A 21601-nucleotide genomic window follows, 5' to 3' on the forward strand; every position below is an offset into this window, starting at 1 on the left:
AAAAAGTCTACGCTCACGATTTCTATTGTTGTGAGTGGGCAGAAGAGCAGTGGGCGAGGAAGAACAATTTCTTTGTCTTCCTACTTAAAACAAAGCTTTCTGAGAGATGAAGCCATCTGAAAGCCAGTGGTCAAGAACTGCACAGGAACATGAAAGCACACACCAAGGCACCCAGAGATTTATCTCCACCCGGAGCAACATCAATACTGCTGGAAAGCTGCATCCATCCGTTCAGCACACTGCAGCCTATTTAGCTCCAAGTCTGAGAAGCCGAACCCCAGGCAATTTATCTGCATATGTCTCGGGCTAACCACACAAATTCTGCAGACGCAGCTAGAAGTTAAGATAGATGGTTCACTGTTGACGTGACCAGAAGGGCTTCATAAAAGAGTCAAATGCAGTAATGACATTAACAGAAACTTGGATGCCCAGAAAGAAAGCCTCTCTCTGTGGTGCCCATTATTTTGAAACGGAGCAAGCCTTTCAGGACAAACTACAGCTACAGATAAAGCCATGACAAAGTACAAGTACAGTTTTGGTGAGTTGTACAGAACAGGACTATCCACACCCCATGGAGAGGCGTATAGGATAAAAGCAAAGCCTGGTGCATGCCTGTGGTGTTAATTCATAAAGACCTGCCAAGAGATCAACCCCTCAGTCACAGAATTCAGGCAATTAATCACCTTGGCCAGAAATTAATTTCATCTCAGTTGGTGATGTAAATGCTACTTCAAATTCTATCAACTGCCAGACCACCTTTACCATAATATTCTGTGCAGTGAGTCCCCATGAAATATCTGATGGCCGCTAAAACAAGAGTTTCATCCCACAGCTGTCTGAGTGAATTAGACTGTGTTCACACAGTGGTTTGAAAAGCGAAGATACATTTATCTCAGTCAATCCCAGGTTCTGTACCCCTCTTTCATTTGGGGATCACAGTGGACAGTGATTCCGCACAGCAATAAGTGTGTGTATCAAAGTAAATACACAATATAATCACCACAGCTCTGCAGGGAACAACATACAATTCCGAAAAGAAGAAAAGTGGTGGAGGGTGGGAGGGAATCCCAAGAAATCCGTTTCAAGAGCTGTTACCAAACTATCTTTTTGTTTTTTAATCCTCATCTGAGGACATGTTTTCATTGATTTTTTTTTTTTTTTTTTTTTTGAGAGAGAGAGAAGAAGGCAGACAGAGAGAGAGAGAGAGAGACAGTCAGACAGACAGACAGACAGACATCAATCGGTTGCCTTTGTATGCGTCCCAACCGAGATTGAACCTGTAACCTGGGTATGTGCCCTTCCCGGGAATCAAACTCTCAACCTTTTGGTGTATGGGACAATACTCCAACCAATGGAACTCCCCAGCCAGAGCTTCAGCACTACCTTTTTTAAGAAATTTAAAAGTAAGGGTCAGTTTCTTACACACAAGTACAAAGGAGGCAAATCCCCAGCTAGCTAGTGAATTTCAAAATGGTAGAACCCTCCACAGCTATTTCCAAAAAAGACTCACTGTACTCAAAGTCTGAATTAGTATTTAGGTATACAGAAATAGATCTTTGTTTCCCCCCCCCCTCTGCAATGGCTTAAAGGGATCAGCCACAAATTTACAGAGGGGTTTTATTTCATCCAGTGTAAGTTCTGTTTCCAGTCATCAGAAGTAGCAGATTTTTAGATGTCATCATAAGAATCTGTATTGGATTATATAATCTCTCAAACACCTTCTTAGTCTGAATTTTTTTAAACTACACATATATGACAAGATGTAATTAAAATGTCATTGATTTCACCAATATCACATAATGTAAGCAGATAGTCGATGAAGTTTTAAGAAAAGTATAAAATGGTGAAATATTGTCTCTCTTTTGAAAAAGTAGTAACTGAGATGAACCACCAATGCTCCAACACTTACTGCAAACGCAGCAGGTGATAGTAAGTGTGGAACAGGGATGAAGCATGTGACACAGTTACTGGCGACAGGGAGCTTAGCGTGTTGAAGAAACAAGGCACATGGAACTCTGGCAAATGGATCACATGCCTCTCGGAAAGGTTTAGACCTAAAGGAAAAGAGGCTGGATAGGAAGAGGGATCTTTTTCTATCAGATGATTAAACCTATTATACACTTAAAAAAATTTTTCTGTGACATGAATAAGTCCACACCTCTTATGTCAGAGAGGCTACAATCAACAATTCTGAGTAATATTCCAGTGTATGTATGTACCACAGTTCCTTTATCCTCAGCTGTTGGCGAACACTTTGGTTGCTTCCACGTCTTGGCAGTTGTAAAAATGATGTTTCAATGAACATGAGAGTGCAGATGTCTCTTCTAGATAATGGCTTCATTTCCTTTGTATATATGCCCGTAGTAGAACTGCTGGCTCACATAGTAGTTCTATTTTTAACTTTTTGAAGAACCTCCATACTGTTTTCCACAGTGGCTGCACCAATTTACATTCCCACCAACAGTGCACTAGTGTCCCTTTTCTCCACATCCTCGCCAACACTTAATTTCTTGTCTTTTTAATGACAGGCAATCTAATAGATCTGAGGTGATCACAGAACAATTTATTAAAAAAAATTTTTTTAATTGATTTTGAGAGAATGGAAAGACCAATTTAATTCTGTATTAAGGGAAAAACTCCAGCATATATTCTGTTAAACCCTTGAAGGCCTTATGTGAATGTCTCATTGGATTAAAATATTTCAACAAAAGACAGAATTTAACAGAAGATTTTAGGGGGTGGGGGGGAATCTGAAGTTAACAATTTCCCATCCAGCCTTTTTCTTTAAAATCTCTGACAAAACCTCTGTTCTAAAAAATTATTTATTTTACCTTCTACTTAGAGAACCAATGAAAATGCATCTGAAGTCAATTACCATTGCTGTGGAAACACTGAAACTAGAACTTGAAGCATGCTCAATTCCCCAAACACTCGTCATTGTGATAACCTCTAACTGCCCTTTCTCATACCGCCATGCCCACTATTAACTGTAATTAAAGTTCATTTTGTTTAAATCGACTTATTTAGCTCTACATCTGATTCTTTTCAGCTACCACTTATTTTCTCTTCTTTCTACTTATTACAAGAAATCAGACACTAGTCTAATATGTAATTTTACTGGTACTACATCCACATTAAGTTAATTCCTCAAAGTAGTCTGAATGAATCTATAAAGGTTTTCTTTAAAGATACAGAAAGCCACCAAATTCCCTTCTTACTAGGGTGGCCATTTAATTTATCATCCAAACCACGATGCATGGCATTGAAAGGGAGCATTATGAAAAATAATAGCAGAAAACAGGCACAGTCAGGATGTCCCAGCAAAAAGATGTGTCTGGTCATCCTACCAAACACTGTGCTTAAAAGCTGAAAGTCTCAAAAAATGAAGTCAAGACCAATACCAAAATGAAGGTATAAAGGGTTCATGTGTGAACAGGAAGTCAGAGAGTCAAATGAGAAGATCGATGGAAGGCTGCAGCCTCTCTCAAACACCCAAACTCAGTGGCATGTCCAGAGTGCCTAAACACAGGTCCTCCCCACTTGGGCTATTAAAACAGTCTGCACATGTGAATTAAGTCCATAACACGTCATGTGCTCTCCCTGCTTATTTATCGGTTTATTTAATTGCACTCGCACACTCCTTGATGGTACTCACCAGCACTCTGAGTTTCCTTTCCCCTATCTGATTCCCCATCCCTGAGCCAATCAACCAGAGATCCTGGTACTTGCTGCATTCCAGGCACTGTGCTAAGCACCTCCTATGTGAAATGGGGAATCCAAAGGTGAAACAGATACTAAAGTGTTTGTAACACTTTATTTAAAACTCAATAGAGTTTCACTCCAACCTCCATTTCCCCAAGTTCTAAGCAGCCTAAGCAAGGTGGACAACTGCAAAGTACTCTAGTGAAGCCATCCTTCTGTTTACTGTAGATAATTTAGTACATATACTGATGTAAAAAAAATAATAAACTAACCTTTTGATAAGGTGTCAAAATTTCCACATCTTAAAAAGTTTTATAAAATCTCTCCCAACCAAGACACTGCAGTTTTGGGGGACAGCAAACACTCTCTCTTCAATATCCTTGAAGCTGGGGAGGAGCTGACCATGTCTTGCCCACCAGACTCCGCAGCACCTTGCAAAATGTCTAGCACCAAAAAAGCACTCAATAAATATCTGCCGAGTAAATGAATGAATGAAGGGTTCATGGTTAAACTCTTTTTTTTCTTGATTCCAACTCCTCAAAATCTTTGCTCCATTGATTATCTCCTCTTAAAAGGCAGCTTTGGGGTCAGCCAAAAAAAAACCCATTTCTAATCCCTGGCCACTTAATAGCAATGTAACCATAAGCAAGTTTTCTGATCACTTTTTATGCCTTGTTTTTCTTATCTATGAAATAGAGACAGCACTATCTAGTTTGCAAGGTCTTGGTGGTATTTGTGAGATTTGAAAACAATTTATGTAAGGGGCCACACAGGAATCACATAAATGTGAGTTGAATGAGAGAATACATTGCTACTCTGTTCTGTGGCTCCAGATCAAAATGTAACCATCAAAATCTAATTTGCCAAAGCTGATCTTTATTCAAACAACAGATATGTACCAAGAGCCATTACAAACAACTGGAGTCTGTCTGCCTTTGAACATCAAAGGAAGAGTTTAACATCTGCTTTTAAATGCAGAAAAACAACAATTAATTTACAAGTAAAAGGGAAAGGTGTGCAATCCAACTTCCTTTCCCCACCGAAGCATCCTTACATTAAGGGACCACCAGTTCACGGCACACTGAAGCTGTTTGTAATGGTCCCGTAGTGGGGGAAGGTAAACCTGGAAGTGCTTTTTAAATTCCACGTTTATTGATAGCTCCTCTTCTTATTTTTTTAAACTGATCTTCATTGTTGAATGTATTGTAGATGTCCCTTGTTTTCCCACCTTAGCCCCCTCCTCCCCACTCCTATCCCCACCCCCTGCCTTCCCCACACTATTGTCTTTGTCCATTGGTTATGCATATATGCATATAAGTTGTTTGGTTTATCTCATCCTACCCCTTTTCCCCTCTTCCCTTTGAGATTCATCAGTCTAACAACCAATTTGTACTTCTTAATCCCTTCACTTTTTACACCCAGCCACTCAACTACCCCTGCAATCTGGCAACCAAGAAAAAGTTCTTCGTATCTATGAGTCTATTTCTGTTCTGCTTGTTCATTTTTTTCCTAGATTTGATTGTTGATATGTATTTATTGCCATTTTATTGTTCATATTTTTTATCTTCTTCTTCAAGAAGACCCTTCAACATTTCATATAATAACGGTTTGGTGATGATGAGCTCCTTTAGTTTTTTCTGGTCTAGGAAACTCTTTATATGGCCATTGATTCTAAATGATAGCTTTGCAGGATAGAGTAATCTTGGTTGTAGGTTGTTGCTTTTCATCACTTTGAATGTCTCTTGCCACTACCTTCTGGCCTGCAAAGATTTTTTTGAGAAATTGGCTGACAGTCTCATGGTAGCTCCTTTGTAGATAACAAACTGCTTTTCTCTTGATGCTTTTAAGATTCTCTGTCTTTAACCTTTTGCATTTTGATGATGATGCGTTGTGGTTTGGACCTCTTTGGGTTCATCTTGTTTGGGATTCTCTATGCTTCTTGGAGTTGCATGTCTGTTTCCTTCACCAAGTCAGGGAAGTTTTCTGTCATTATTTTTTCAAATAGGTTTTCAATTTCTTGCTCTTTCTCTTCTCCTTCTGATACCTCCATGATGTGAATGTTGGTACACCTGAAATTGTCCCCATTTTTTTTGGATTCTTTTTTCTTTTTGCTGTTCTGATTGGGTGTTTTTTGTTTCCTTATATTCCAAATTGATGGTTTTCTCCTTGGCTTTACCTATTCTACTATTGACTCCCTATAAATTACTCTTTATTTCGGTTAGTGCATCCTTCAGTTATGACTGTGCATCCTTCATTTCTGGTTGGTCCTTTTTTATGCTCAAGGCCCTCACTAAGTTCATTGAGCATCCTTATACCCAGTGTTTTGAACTGTGTATTGTTAGACTGCTCCTCTCTGTTTCATTTAGTTCTTTTCCTGGAGTTTTATTCTGTTCTTTCATTTGGAACATGTTTTTTGTCTCCTCATTTTGGCTGCCTCCCTGTGTTGGTGTCTATGTATCAGGTAGATAGAGTTGCTATGTTTCCTAGGCTTTGTAGGGTGGCCTATTATAGTAAGTGGCCTGTAGGATCCAGTGGCACAGCCTCTACGATCACCCCAGCTGGGTCCTTAAAGTACACGCCTTGTGTGGACTGTACACCCCTCTGTTGTAATTGAGTCTTGATTGCTGTTGGCACATCAGTGAAAGAGATTTACTCAGGCTGGTCAGATGCAAGGATTGGCTGTGCCCACTGATTACTAATCTCTGACTACCTTGGAGGATCAGCTGTGCAGGGGCTCAAAACACAGAACAAGACTTATTTCAGCAGGTTTGTGGTACCCATTGAGTCCACTCATTGAATGTGTCACTTGTGGAGGTGGTTGGGTGGTGGTGCTTCGACATGGTCTGAAACTGTCCACTGGGTGCACTGGCTCTAGGACAAGGTCAGCCACTGCCTGTGTTCTACCTGAGGCCACCTGGCATATGCTACAAAGTGATCCGCAGGTGGCTGCTTCTTGTGCTAGGCTTGGAGGTGCTCTGGCAAGGCCAAGCTGTGAACCAAGGCTGGCTGCTTCTAGTGCCAGGCCTGGGGCCACTTAGCAAGAGGTATAGGGTTCGCTGCATTTCCTGCAGCCCCAACTATTCTCCCCCTTTCTGTCTTCTAACTCAGCCCTCAAGACTGATTTTATTGCCAGCTCTTCAGGGCAACGAACACATTTCCTGATTCCTCAGCTGAAATGTCCACCCCTCCCTCAGCAGGCCCAGAGCATTTGTGAGTCCACCTTCCCCACCAGCTCACTGGAGTTAGGAGGACACTGCATGATCTTTGAAGTTAGATGGATTGAAACTGGAATCTTAATTCAAACATTTTCTAGCTGTGTGAATGTGGGCAAGTTCCTTCCCCTCTGAGCTTCAATAATCCCTAACCCTAGGAACTACTGTGAAAATAAGGGTTTAATTCTATGACTTCCATACTTGTTCAGACAGTAGATCCACACTAAGGGCAGAATGCCATTAAATCTTGATATATTTTTAAAAATAAAAAAACACCCAAAAAATAAAATAAAATAAATCTTGATATATTTAATTGCATCATGTGAATTATGAACTACTCTACATTATATGTATACAGGTTTCTAAATATAAAATATATATACATATGCGTGCGTGCGTGCACACACACACACACAAATACATGTTTTTAAAATCATCATTCTAAACATATCAATTAAATGCTTATTAGTTTAACCTTTTTTCCATTTGCTAATGTAACTTAACAAATAGTAGCAGGTGCTAAAAGTGTAATAAAACACAAAGGAAAAAAGAAACTTGAAGATTAGAAAATTCTATTTATAACTTATTTCAGAGGAGATGGGTCAATAAATACCATTACTCAATTTTAGTGGCCAAACACCGCATCTAAGAACATCCAGCCCACTGCTTGGCACATGGTACATGGTACACGCTGAATAAATGTTATCTGAGTTCTGAATCTGAAACATGCACATAGTAGTTGCTCAGCAAATGTTGGCTTAATAAAGAAACTTAAAATTGAGAGAGCATGCAAAGGTCTATAAACATCTGCATCTCCAATTAATCTGAATTGCAATCTACTCTAATACAGTATATTCAAAAGTCTATGAAATGTTCCTTCTGTGCCCATCACCTCTGAGATCCTTAGAGTTCCTTGCAAGGAAGAGACATGCAGGCAGAGTCCTTCCTTAAGTACAGAAATATTGATGAAGACACCTACACTCTTGTAATAGAACAAAGGGACCAAAGACACAATGCTTTATACACAGTACCAGTCAGACAGTAACACCTACCATTGTGAACACACATTTAGTCCATGAAACTCCTATTCAGATGTCTGGTTACAGTAAACACTGTAGAGAGTACAGAGGGAAGTCCTAGTCTATTCTGTTTGCAGATGAAAATCCTACACCATATACTTCACCTGTTTATACTCCTCTCTAACTAAAAGTCGGGATGACCTCAAATTAAACAAAAAGCTAAGATCCAATAGTTTCACTTTCACTAAAAATGATATCATAGATAAATATTTATTAGCATAAGGCCCTGGCCAGGTGGCTCAGTTGGTTGGAGTGTCATCCCGTACACCAAAAGGTTGTGGGTTCAAGCTCCAGTTGGGACTTATATGGGAGGCAACCAATCTCTCTCTCCCTCCCTCTTCCTCTCTCTCTGAAATCAATAAAAACATATCCTCAGATGATGATTTTTTTTAAATTATTTATTAGCATAGGAGCTCATTATTTATTGTTAAATGGAAAACAAAAAACAAAAACAAAAACAGGATACCAAACAATTTGTAGCATAATACTCTTTTAGTATTAACATAAAAATATGTACGCATTACATAAGATAATAAAATAGAAGCTGTTTTTAACTTCTTAATAATCTATGGCTGATTTTCCAAAAATGCACCTATATTTTGTCAACATTACAGACTCAAATTTCCAGAAATCTGCCTCAAATAATTAAACAAAATGCTTCAAAGAGGAAAGGCTTTGAAAACATATTTGTGATTAAGACAATAAAAGTGGAAGACAAAGGGAAGTTAAAGAGAAGGATGGAGACTGTGGTTCTGAATTTTCCCTAAAATCATGCACTCGGCCTCCTCAAAAAGAAATCAGTCCCCAGTACATGTAAGTACCCCTAAGAGTCTACAAAATATTGTCAGAAACATTCTCTCAGGACTTGTAAATTTCAGGAAAATCTTCCCTCCTCCTCCCTTAACTATTTCTTCAGGACTAGATTTAAGTGGAGCACACTTATACACTATAACCTTCTTCTATCTTTTTAACTTGCAGGTGAATTATGAACATCCTTTGTTGCAGATAAATATTCACCTATGACATCAGGTGTAGTGAGCGGAGACCTGTTTGCCACGGCCCCTCTGCTAACACAGTGTCTGTCTGGAGCTTATTATTGTGATCAATAGTCCTATTGATACCTTGCCTCTATAAAGTGGAAAAATGACTTTTACAACAATGTCACAAAGGGAATATTTTGGTATAATGAAAGAAAAATAGTTCACCAGAGACTTTATTAAATTTTCAAGAGATGCTAAATTATCTGAAAGGCAGTTTAAGCAGCTTACTTTCTGAGGCTAAGTTTTATTTCCAATCTAAACACCACTGCAAATATCTGGATCCTAGAGCCCAGAGAATTAATCTTTTGTCCTTTTCATTCCATTTCTGTGAACAGATGGTGACTTCCAACATAATCCTCTTTCAAATAGCCTTCCAAGAAGGAATAACAACTATACCACGCAAGATTTTCTTTATTTTAAGGTTAATATGTGAATATAAGACTACAAAACTTAACTAAATACAAATTGCTATCAATTTTTTAAAATTCCATTGCCAATAGTATTTCATAACTGTAATATTTCGCTATACCAAAGTAACTACTTTTGGAGAAAATTTTCAAAGACCTTCCTTTCAATTAACTTATAATGAGCAGAGATTTGATAGCACTCAGAAATTATATTCCTGGTGTGTGTGTATTGTATGTGTGTGTGTATATATAATATTTTATCAGTACAAATATCTTATTAAACTTCAAATAGGGTTTATAATTAAAGATCCTTTCTTTACTATAAATATTACAAAATAATACACACTTTAATTATAAGTAAATTTATAGTAATACAATATAACAAAATCTGATCTTATTATTTAATGCTTCTACAGAACTTATAGAGCAAAGTTCTTTTCTGCCTTGCTTTATTTTAGATATATTCTAACTAGCTCATTTGTACTATCAGAAATGCAGAGGAGCTGTGAGACACGACGCATACCTAGTTTAGAAAACTATTTAGTAATTAAATGGGTAAACAGTTCCTACTGTCAATGATGTGTTCCTGGAACAAACTAGAAAGGAGGGAGGGAGGGAGGGAGGGAGGGAGGGAGGGTGTGTGTATTGTTCTGCTTGCACTCTTATGGGCCATGATGATATACTTCCAAATAGTATCTACAACAAAGTATACTAACTGTATTATCTTCAAGGCCCATTTTACCTTTTCAAAAAGATAAGAGAATAAAACTGACTTTATAGTCTCGGGCAATTTTTTTCTAAAAGATAGCAAAACCATTCATACATGTGTCTCAATTAGCACATCTTAAAGTTGTTCAAAAAGGTATAAAATAATAAACTGGCAGGTGCGTCAAATCTTCGAAGACCAAGCTACATGAGGAACTTACTGAACAGAGACTCTACATTTTGTTTTCCTTTCCAGACAAGAAAAGAACCAAATAGACTTCATTCTTATTCTACAAACTCAGAACCAAAGAGCCTATGTAAAAGTCTAAAACACCAGAAGTTCAAAAAACTGGACCCATTTTTCTGTCACACCACGTCACATTCCCATATCTTTAAAGTTTAATTTATCTACTGCACATCTAACAAAAGGCTTTATCACAACCTTGAGGACTCAGCTTTTGGAACCCAAAAGAAATGGCACAATACAGAGACTCATTCAAATCTCTTTAGAAGGTTTTTTTTTTAAAAAGGTCTCCTGAGTCCCTTGCCATCTTTCAAATCCATAAGAGTACATAAAACTTACAAGAAAGAAAGTAGAAAGGCCACAGACCCACTGTTAACTTTTCAGAGAAATATAACAGATTTTTTTTTAAAGCAAGTTAGAAAATACTTACCTTTCCCAGGTCTTTGGTACAAAGCTCAAAAGGCAAGTTCCCTTTTCCCACAAAGTCTTGTTAATTAATAGCAATCACGCAGTGAGGTCAGGCAACCCAGATATATCTAAAAATTCTGTAGAGACAAAAAATTTAAAATTCAAAGTCAGATTAGAAATTAAAAATCAAAACACCACATTGATATTTAGATTCTCTCTGCATAATTAAAATGCATAGGTTTCACTAGAATATCTAAATGATGAGCTTTGTTAGCTACTTTTCGTTCAGAACAATACTAACAGGCTTGCTAAATCTAGATAGAGTTTTGATCTGTTGTCTTATTTAAGTTACTAAAGCAGAAATCAGCAAGGCTTTTTGGCAACCATTCATAGTAAAAATGTCCTTCTCAGGGAGTCATCAAAAGCAACCGAGGGAGGATCTGGACTTCTAATTACACTGTGACTTGGGAGGGAAGGTCTTCCGAAATCACACTTGCCTGCCCCACCTTGCAAAGATGAGCTCATCTCACAAACACAGAGGCATTTGTAAATAGAAGTGAACAATAACTTAAAGAAAATCATCAATAACTTTTAAATGCCCTTCAGATGTAGTCCCTTAAGCACCCTCTGCTGCAGCAGGTGGGAATAAGAAGAGTCCTGTCGCCCTGGCCGGTTTGGCTCAGCGGTTAGAGCGTCGACCTGAGGTCCTGAAAGACCCGGGTTCGGTTCCCGCTAATGGCACGTACCTCGGTTGCAGTTTGTCCCTGACCCTGGTCGGTCGTGGGGGTGGCAGCCACTCGATGTGTTCCTTTCACATCGATGTTTCTCTCTCTCTCTCTCTCTGTTCATCTCTCTCCCTCCCACTCTACCTGAACAAAAAAATGGAAAAATGTCCTCGGGTGAGGATTAAAAAAAAAAAGAAGAGTCCTGTTAACTTTTTTCTAATAAAACAGAATATCCAAAAATTCTGCACACTAATAACCTCACTTAAAACGTAAGTTACTTCTCCAACAATGAGGTGAATGCATACATAGGCATTAACTCATTCATACGATTACAAAGTTTGAGTGGGTAAAACAGATGCCACAAGTAAACCATAATCTCAAGTCTGTGTTCTCCCAGTCCAGGCCTTACATTAGATGTAATTCTAAGAAGTGTGATGAACTCATCTATGAGCTGCAAGAGGTTGAAAAAATAGGTCATTTAGAAGGAGGCAGAAAGAACTACTCCAGTAACTGAAAAGCCGACAGAATCCTAGAAACATCAATGACATCTTTTATTGTTGTCATTGTCACTGTCAACACTTAAGACAGTGCCGACTCTCATGCCAGATACTTCTGTTTTACAAGTCTTGACTCTATGTAGGATAGACACCAGCAGAATATCTCCTACACATCACTGTCTTACCACACAGCGTACTCAACTTGGCTAAACCCGGTGTTTGTTCCAAGACTGATAGAGCAGGAAACAATTTGAGCATAACTCGAATTTCACATTTGTTTATGCATGATTTCATTGCAAGCAACACTAGGTTATAATAGTGGAAGACCACACCCAGGCGGAACCCATCTGCATAAGGATACAGAGAATGCAAAGCCCCTGCTGCAAACAAGTGCCAGTGAGCTCAGTTTCCTCCAGTGTGTTGTGAGCCCACCCATCCACGTCGGTGCCCCAACTTTCCTTCTGATTTCAGGTGCCCTTCCTTTCTCCACTTCAGACTAACTTCATAAGCTGCAACCCTTCTAAGCCCTCAGGTCAGGACTTTGTCAAGGTAAAGTGCCATGTTTATTTATTCTTTAACCACCTAATATGTGTAAAATTGAGCTATAATTTTTATTCAGTTCCTGTCTTTTTCTTTAAAATATGTTTTTATTGATTTGTTAGACAGAGAGGATGAGAGAAAGAGAGAAACATCCATCAGCTGCGTCCTGCACACCCCCACTGGGGATCGAGCCTGAAACCTGGGCATGTGCCCTGACTGGGAATTGAACCGGGACCTCTCAGTCCATGGGACGACGCTCAGTTCACTGAGCCACAGTGGCTGGCCTATCTTATTTTTTTAATGTATCACTAGTAAACACTGATAAAAGATGTTGAGGGCTGTGTCCCAACCCCATTTATCCCCTAAGTGTTGTGGGTTCTACTGATCTAAATGATTTTACACAGCATGGTGGTTTTTAGAAATGTGCATATCACGTTTTAGCAGAGCTGACTATATAATAACTAGTATCTATAAGGATGCGTGTGATATAAACTAGAAGGGATTACATTGTGATTTTTCAAATCTTTTCGTTGTTAAAAGGAATAGCAGCATAGGCAATACAATTTTAGAAAGATTCTCATTCACGATGTTCACGGTTACCAAGTATGGACCCTTAAGGGTCAGTTTAAGTTATGTGAAAAATTTATTTATGAAAAGTTCCCTAATGGTGTTAGATAATTAACATATTACTGCACGATTCTGTACAGACCAAGATGGTGGTGTTATAAAGATAGATTCTTGAATATAAGGGGGCTTACCCATAACTGCTGGAAAGGACAAACTGAATTGAATTACTATACATTTCTTTAAATAAGTTTAGAAAAAGATTCTGAATTTACCCTTAAACATGTGTAAGATATACATAAAGATATGTACTAAGAAGTTTACTGTTATAAATAATATCATCTCAAGCAATTTGAAAGATTTAAGTATCCAACAATGGATAAACAGATTTTTAAAATCTGTAAGATATTTAATAAATGGGAAAATGTTTTAAGCAGTGTTCATATGAATGCAGACTATAACACAGTATGTTCAATATGGTACCGGTTTTGTTTAACAATATCAAAAAAGACTAGAAGTAAAAGAAAAAAAGTCAACATATAAATAGCTGCTAATTACAGATAATAGAATTAGAGTAGAATAATTTTTTTTTAATCCTCACCCGAGGACATTTTTCCATTTTTTGTTCAGGTAGAGTGGGGGGAGGGGGGGGAGAGGAACAGAGAGAGAGAGAGACACATCGATGTGAAAGGGACACATCGAATGGCTGCCACCCGCACAACCGACCAGGGCCGGGGACAAACTGCAACCGAGGTACATGCCCTTAGCGGGAATCGAACCCGGGTCTCTCAGGACCGCAGGCCGACGCTCTAACCGCTGAGCCAAACCAGCCAGGGCAGAGTAGAATAATTTTTACTTTCTTTGCAACTCCCCATGGTACCCAAATTTTCCATAATAATCACATTATTTTTACAATTAAAAATAACAATATGCTATATAAAAATAAGACTAAGGCCTTGGGTGGGAAAGTTTCTTTTTTTTTCTTTTTTTTTTAATCTTTATTGTTGGATGTAAAATGTAATACAGATGTTCCACATTTTTCCCCCATTGACTCCCTCCTCCCCACTCCCGCCCCCCTCCCGCCTTTTCCCACACTATTGTCTGTGTCCATTGGTTATGCATATAAGTACTTTGGTTTATTTCTTCCCACACCCCCAACCCCTTTCCCTTTGAGGTTTGTCAGTCTAGCAATGAATTTGTACTTCTTAATCTCTTCACCTTTTTCACCCATTCCCCCAACCCACCTCCCAACTGGCAACCAACAAAATGTTCTCTGTATCTAAGAGAATGTTTCTGTTCTACCTGTTCATTTTGTTTGTAGATTCCATTGTTGATAGATATGGACTCATTGCCATTTTGTTTGTTCATACATTTTATCTTTTTCTTCAAAAAGACCCTTCATCATTTCATATAATAACGGTTTGGTAGTGATGAACTCCTTTAACTTTTTCTTGTCTGGGAAAGTCTTTATATGGCCATCGATTCTAAATGACAGTTTTGCAGGACAGAGTAATCTTGGTTGTAGGTTCTTGCTTTTCATCACTCTGAATATTTCTTGCCACTCCCTGCTGGCCTGCAAAGTTTCTTTTGAGAAATCCTCTGACAGCCTAATGGGAACTCCCTCGTAGGTAACTAGCTGCCTTTCTCTTGCTGCTTTTAAGATTCTCTCTTTGTCTTGAACCTTTTGCATTTTGATGATGATGTGTCTTGGTGTGGGCCTCTTGGGGTTCATCTTGTTTGGGACTCTCTGTGCTTCCTGGACTTGTATGTCTGTTTCCTTCACCAAGTAAGGAAAGTTTTCTGCCATTATTGTTTCAAACAGGTTTTCGATTTCTTGTTCTCTCTCTTCTCCTTCCGGCACCCCCAAGATGCGAATGTTGGCATGCTTGAAGTTGTCCCAGAGGCTCCTTACACTATCCTCATTTTTTTGGATTCCTTTTTCTTTTTGCTATTCTGATTGGGCATTTATTGCTTCCTTATATTCCAAATCAATGGTTTGCTCCTTGGATTTACGTACTGTATTATTGAAGCTGTGTAAATTATTCTTTTTTTTTTTTTTATCCTCACCCGAGGACATTCTTCCATTTTTTTTTGTTCAGATAGAGCGGGAGGGAGAATGAAGAAGAGAGAGAGAGAGAAACATCGATCTGAAGGGACACATCGAGTGGCTGCCACCCGCACGACCAACCAGGGCCCGGGACAAACTGCAACCAAGGCATGCGCCCTTAGCAGGAACCGAACCCAGGTCTCTCTGTACCACAGGCCGTCGCTCCAACCGCTGAGCCAAACCGGCCAGGGCTAAATTATTCTTTATTTCAGTTAATGCCTCCTTCAATTCTAACTGTGTATCCATGATTTCTAACTGGTCCTTTTTTATGCTCTTGAGGCCCTCCCTAAGTTCACTGAGGTTCTCACTAAGTTCACTGAGCATCCTTATAAGTAGTATTTTGAACTCAGTATCTATTAGGTTGCTTATCTCCATTTCGCTTAGTTCTTTTCTTGGGGTTTTGTTCTGTTCTTTCATTTGGGACCTGTTTCTTTGTCTCCTCATTTTGGCTGCCTCCCTGTGTTTGTTTCTGTGTATTACTTAATGAGAGGTATGGGGCTCGCTGAGACCCGATGCTGCTCGTTTGAAAGAATTTAGGAAAAACCTGAAGCAGGATCCAAGACAGGCCAATCCTCTGGTTAAGCAAGTGCCAACAGCTTGGGTGGGCTTGAAGGGTGGGTGGGGCGGGGCCTAAGGGGGTAAACAGGGCGGGACTACCAGTGTGAGCCAGGTTGCTGGAGTCCCAGATATGGCGACTGTATGCCGCCCCTGGGAAGGGCTCACCAAGGGAACAAAGGCCTCTTACAGCACGTTTGTCCCCGAGAAAGCCCCCTCTCCAGCCCTCGCTCCAGTGCCAAACAGCTCAGTTCTTCCCTGTATGTCTCTGGTGCCCCTCGAGCTGCCTCCCCTCCAAGCTCAGAGGGAGCGAGTCCGATAAGTCCGTGCGCCGGCCCTTTAGGGAGCTGCCTTGGGCTCCAGCCGCTTCAGCTTCCCTGAGCCTCAGTTCCCGCTGGTTTTTCCAGCCAGAAGTTATGGGGATTCTCTTCCTGGCACTGGATCCCTGAGCGGGGCCCCTGGTGTGGGACGGGGACCCCTCAGTCCTCAGGAAGGACCTTCCCAGCCGAGGTGTCCTCCTGATTTTTATCTGCCACACGTGGGTGTGGGACCAGCCCGCGCCGCCGCCGCCCCGCCGCCGCCGCCGCCGCCGCCACTCCCGCTCCCCCTCGCGCCTCCGCTCCTCTTACCAGTCTGGATGTGGCTGCTGCTTTAATTTCGTAGTTGTAGGACTTCCATTCAGCTTGATTTCAGGCGGTTTTCAATGATGGTTGTTCTGTAGTTTACTTGTAACTTTGATGTGGTTGTGGGAGGACGCGGTACCTCGTTTACCTACACCGCCATCTTGACCGGAAGTCTACAGAAAGTTTCTTCTTATTCCCATTTTAATTTCACATCTGAATCCAGACAATAGAATGGAGGCCAGCCCAGAAAGGCAGACACCAGAGGCTTTCCCCACGATTAACAGATCCCGTTTAGGACTGAATCCTTAGAAGTATTTTCTATCTCGCATTTCAAGGGCAACCCAGTCCCAACAGGGATGTTCAAAGTATATACATCCATTACAGAATCCAAAATATAATTTGCTTTCACTGGCTAAAACAGTTATGAACTTAGTAAAATCCAGATGAAAGATTTTTTAATTATATAATTGTACACACGCTGTCTTTATGTCTGAAAGACATTTTGTTCTGAATGAAGAAATTGTGTTATAAATAAAGCTCCTTTCGAGCAAGATCGAGATTAAAGAAATACAAGGAGTGATGGATTTGGGCACAGGAATGAACACTCACTTGGGCAGTTTTTAATAGAAAGTAAGAAAAGAGATTGATCTTTATGATCTCCAAAAGAACTCAGTTATATTAAAATGTTCCCGACAACAATGAAATTTGACTTTGAAAGTCATCCATTTGCCAAAAATAGTGTCTCCTTGGTCATGAGTGCACTTAGTTTAATCCTAGTGTGCTGATGTCAGAACTGAATGGTGGACTTCCGGTCAAGATGGCGGGTAGGTAAATGCGGTATCGCGTCCTCCCCCAAGCACATCAAAGTTACAACTTAACTACAGAACAACCATCATTGAAAACTGCCTGAAATCAATTGAGTGGAAGTCATACAACTACGGAATTAAAGCAGCAGCCACATCGAGACTGGTAGGAGGGGCGGAGGCGCGGGGGGCGGAGGCGCGGGGGGCGGAGGCGCGGGGGGCGGAGGCGCGGGGGGCGGAGGCGCGGGGGGCGGAGGCGCGAGGGGCTGGTCCCACACCCACGTGTGGCGGATAAAAATCAAGAGGATACCTTGGCTGGGAAGGTCCTTCCTGAGGACTGAGGGATCCCTGTCGCACACCAGGTGCCCGACTCAGGGATCCAGTGCCAGGAGGAGAATCCCCATAACTTCTGGCTGGAAAAACCAGCGGGAACTGAGGCTCAGGGAAGCTGAAGTGGCTGGAGCCCCAGGCAGCTCCTTAAAGGGCCCACGCACGAACTTATCAGACTCTCCCTGTAAGCTTGGAGGGGAGGCAGCTCAAGGGGCACCAGAGACACACAGGGAAGAACTGAGCTGTTTGGCACGGGGGAGAGGGCTGGAGAGGTGGCTTTCCCTGGGACAAACGTGCTGTCAGAGGCCTTTGTTCCTTTGGTGAGCCCTTCCCTGGGGCAGCAGACAGCTGCCATATCTGGGACTCCAACAACCTGGCTCACACCGGTAGCCCCGCCCTGGTGACTCCCTGAGGCCCCGCCCCGCCCCACCCAACTTTCAGGCCCACCCAAGCCGTTGCCACTTGCTTGACCAGAGGATTGGCCTGTCTTGGATCCTGCTTCAGGTTTTTCCTAAATTCTTTCAAACGAGCAGCATCTGGTCTCAGCGAGCCCCATACCTCTCATTAAGTAATACACAGAAACAAACACAGGGAGGCAGCCAAAATGAGGAGACAAAGAAACAGGTCCCAAATGAAAGAACAGAACAAAACCCCAAGAAAAGAACTAAGCGAAATGGAGATAAGCAACCTAACAGATACTGAGTTCAGAATACTGCTTATAAGGATGCTCAATGAACTTAGTGAGGACCTCAAAAGCATAAAAAAGGACCAGTCAGAAATTATGGATGCACAGTCAGAATTGAAGGAGACATTAACTGAAATAAAGAATAATTTACACAGCTTCAATAATAGAGTACGTAAATCCAAGGAGCAAACCATTGATTTGGAATATAAGGAAGCAAAAAATGCCCAATCAGAACAGCAAAAAGAAAAAGGAATCCAAAAAAATGAGGATAGTGTAAGGAGCCTCTGGGACAACTTCAAGAGTGCCAACATTCGCATCTTGGCGGTGCCAGAAGGAGAAGAGCAAGAACAAGAAATTGAAAACCTGTTTGAAACAATAATGGCAGAAAACTTTCCTTACTTGGTGAAGGAAACAGACATACAAGTCCAGGAAGCACAGAGAGTCCCAAACAAGATGAACCCCAAGAGGCCCACACCAAGACACATCATCATCAAAATGCAAAAGGTTCAAGACAAAGAGAGAATCTTAAAAGCAGCAAGAGAAAGGCAGCTAGTTACCTACGAGGGAGTTCCCATTAGGCTGTCAGAGGATTTCTCAAAAGAAACTTTGCAGGCCAGCAGGGAGTGGCAAGAAATATTCAGAGTGATGAAAAGCAAGAACCTACAACCAAGACTACTCTGTCCTGCAAAACTGTCATTTAGAATCGATGGCCATATAAAGACTTTCCCAGACAAGAAAAAGTTAAAGGAGTTCATCACTACCAAACCGTTATTATATGAAATGATGAAGGGTCTTTTTGAAGAAAAAGATAAAATGTATGAACAAACAAAATGGCAATGAGTCCATATCTATCAACAATGGAATCTACAAACAAAATGAACATGTAGAACAGAAACATTCTCTTAGATACAGAGAACATTTTGTTGGTTGCCAGATGGGAGGGGGGTTGGGGGAATGGGTGAAAAAGGTGAAGAGATTAAGAAGTACAAATTCATTGCTAGACTGACAAACCTCAAAGAGAAAGGGGTTGGGGGTGTGGGAAGAAATAAACCAAAGAACTTATATGCATAACCAATGGACACAGACTATAGTGTGGGAAAAGGCGGGAGGGGGGTGGGAGTGGGGAGGAGGGGGTCAATGGGGGAAAAATGTGGAACATCTGTAATACATTTTATATTCAACAATAAAGATTAAAAACAAAGAAGAACTGAAGGGTAAGAGTACTCAAAGATCAAAGGACAATTTGGGACAATCCGGCCCCCACACACCTGAGTTCACTTACTATGCTTCTAGCAGCATATTTAAATGATGCGTCCCTTTCCATGTTCGGTTTAGCCTTCTTTGCAGACCACACATCCAAAAATTATTTGGTATAGAACAGGTGCTTTATTGTGACTCGCCATTCTCAAAAATGTTGAGGATTAAAAGTTGGTGTGTTGGTGTGTGTGTGTGTGTGTGTGTGTGTTTCATGAAATTACAAAGCATCTGAAACATTTAATGTATACATCTGAATAATAATCATATTCCTGCTGCACAAAGCACATGTATAGTAGTTTCTGCTTTTTTGTTTTGTTTTTTTATTTCCAAAAATGCTGACCTCCATAAAAAACATAAAAATAGCCCTGGCCAGTTTGGCTCAGCGGTTAGAGCGTTGACCTGCGGACCAGATAGTCCCAGGTTCGGTTCTCACTAAGGGGCAGGTATCTCCGTTGCAGTTTGTCCCCACCCCAGTTGGGGTCGTGTGGGTGGCAACCACGCGATGTGTCTCTCTCACATCGATGTTTCTCTCTCTTCCCTCTTCTTTCCCTCCCACTCTATCTGAAGATAAATGTAAATAATAAAAATAAAAATAAAAAAGCCCTTATGTTTCAAATCTGCTTTTGTGTTTTTAAGCATTTTCATGGGTTTCCTATTAAATGGAAACAAAAGCTACTGGCATCATGTTTGTTTTGTTTGAAAGAAAGAATAGGCCACTGAACATTTTAATTATGCTATTATATATAAAAATAGATCACAGAGGAGATATTGAGTTCCAGAAAAATCAGTCAGTTCAAGTTCAAGATTCCCCTCAGGGACTATCACTTTATCAAATGCACATTGAATACTTTGGAATATAACTTGGTTTCTGTGTCTCACAAGTTGCTGCCTAAAAAGGTGCACATATGCACCTTTAATAATTTGCAAGCAAATATCATTATCAGCAAGTAAACTCAGATACTATATCCAACTACAAGTGCTTACAAGGAAAGCTATGAATTTTAATTTTTAAAAGAAGACATGCTGAAATATACATCCATCTCCACATGCCTCACACTGGCTGAGAATGTAGAGCCCTGAGAAATTCTCAGTATGAAACCTGTATTTCCTAAATTGCTCTAAGAATTAGCATATGTATAGCTCAGGGGAATACAGTATCGTAGCATTACTAGATATTAAAAAAAAAAAAAAGGGCAACCAATCTTTTCAGAGTCTTCCTGGAAAACAGGCAGAAATTATTTTCTCAGGATCTCTCGTCTCTCCCTGGGCAGAATTCCCACATAATCTAAATTGGCATCATCTCACATCACTTTCTGCATCACTGTGCCACCTCTGGTCCAAAGCCCAGAGACCTTTGCTTTCGATGACCTCCTCCTCTCACTCGCTCTTTCCTTCCAACTTCGAAACTCCCAGTGCCTCCGTGGGATTATTATAGCAGAAGTTCAGAGGTAAGGGGGCTTAAACGAATGATTAATGACTTTTAACTTTCTCTGGAGTGTATGCATTTTTAAAGAAAATTACCCAGATCTTGGTTTCTAACCACTTTAGCTCTTTGAAGAAAGTTGGCTACCGGCCTGAGCTAAGGAAAGTAAAAGATGAGCCTAGAATATCTTACTATGCAGAAAGCAGGAAGTGCTCAGATATTAATGCAGACAACACAAAGACATAGGAGCTGCCTTGAAAGGGTTCCCACTGGTCATCAGTTTGAACAACAGCAAAAAGATATGGATGAATTAGACCACAATGAGTAAAAAAGAATCACAAACCCATAGATATTCATGAAGAAGAGTATAGTGGGAAGCTCATCTTTGTAAAGAACGCAGCCCTGGCCAGTGTGGCTCAGTTGGCTGAGTGTCATCCGTGCATTGAAAGGCTGCCAGCCAGATTCTCAGTCAGTGCACATGGCGGGTTCCAGCTCTATGCCCAGCAGGGGGCATGCAGGAGGCAGCCGATTGATGTTCTGGCCTTACATTGTTTCTCTCTCTCCCTCTCCCTTCCTCTCTCTTAAAAAAAGAAAAAAAAAATTTTTTTTTTTTAAAAAGGACATGAGCTGATTAACACCAAAAGAATAGCAGAAATAGAAAATCCTACTTTGCAACCAGTGAGGCAGTAACTGAT

The 21601-nt window shown here is 40.5% G+C and overlaps 1 protein-coding gene across 5 annotated transcripts in view; it reads right to left on the reverse strand.

Annotated features, from left to right (window-relative positions):
- Nucleotides 1-21601, reverse strand: part of APBB2 (amyloid beta precursor protein binding family B member 2) — a 281249-nt gene that overhangs the window by 231248 nt on the left and 28400 nt on the right. For all 5 annotated transcript variants that reach the window (XM_036279992.1, XM_036279983.1, XM_036280010.1 and 2 more), the window contains exon 2: nucleotides 10820-10934. The gene's annotated coding sequence lies outside the window, so the exon portion shown is untranslated. The remainder of the gene's footprint in view (nucleotides 1-10819; nucleotides 10935-21601) is intronic.

This window comes from Molossus molossus, unplaced genomic scaffold (assembly GCF_014108415.1).
Source record: "Molossus molossus isolate mMolMol1 unplaced genomic scaffold, mMolMol1.p scaffold_m16_p_1, whole genome shotgun sequence".
Taxonomy (NCBI): Eukaryota; Metazoa; Chordata; class Mammalia; order Chiroptera; family Molossidae; genus Molossus; species Molossus molossus.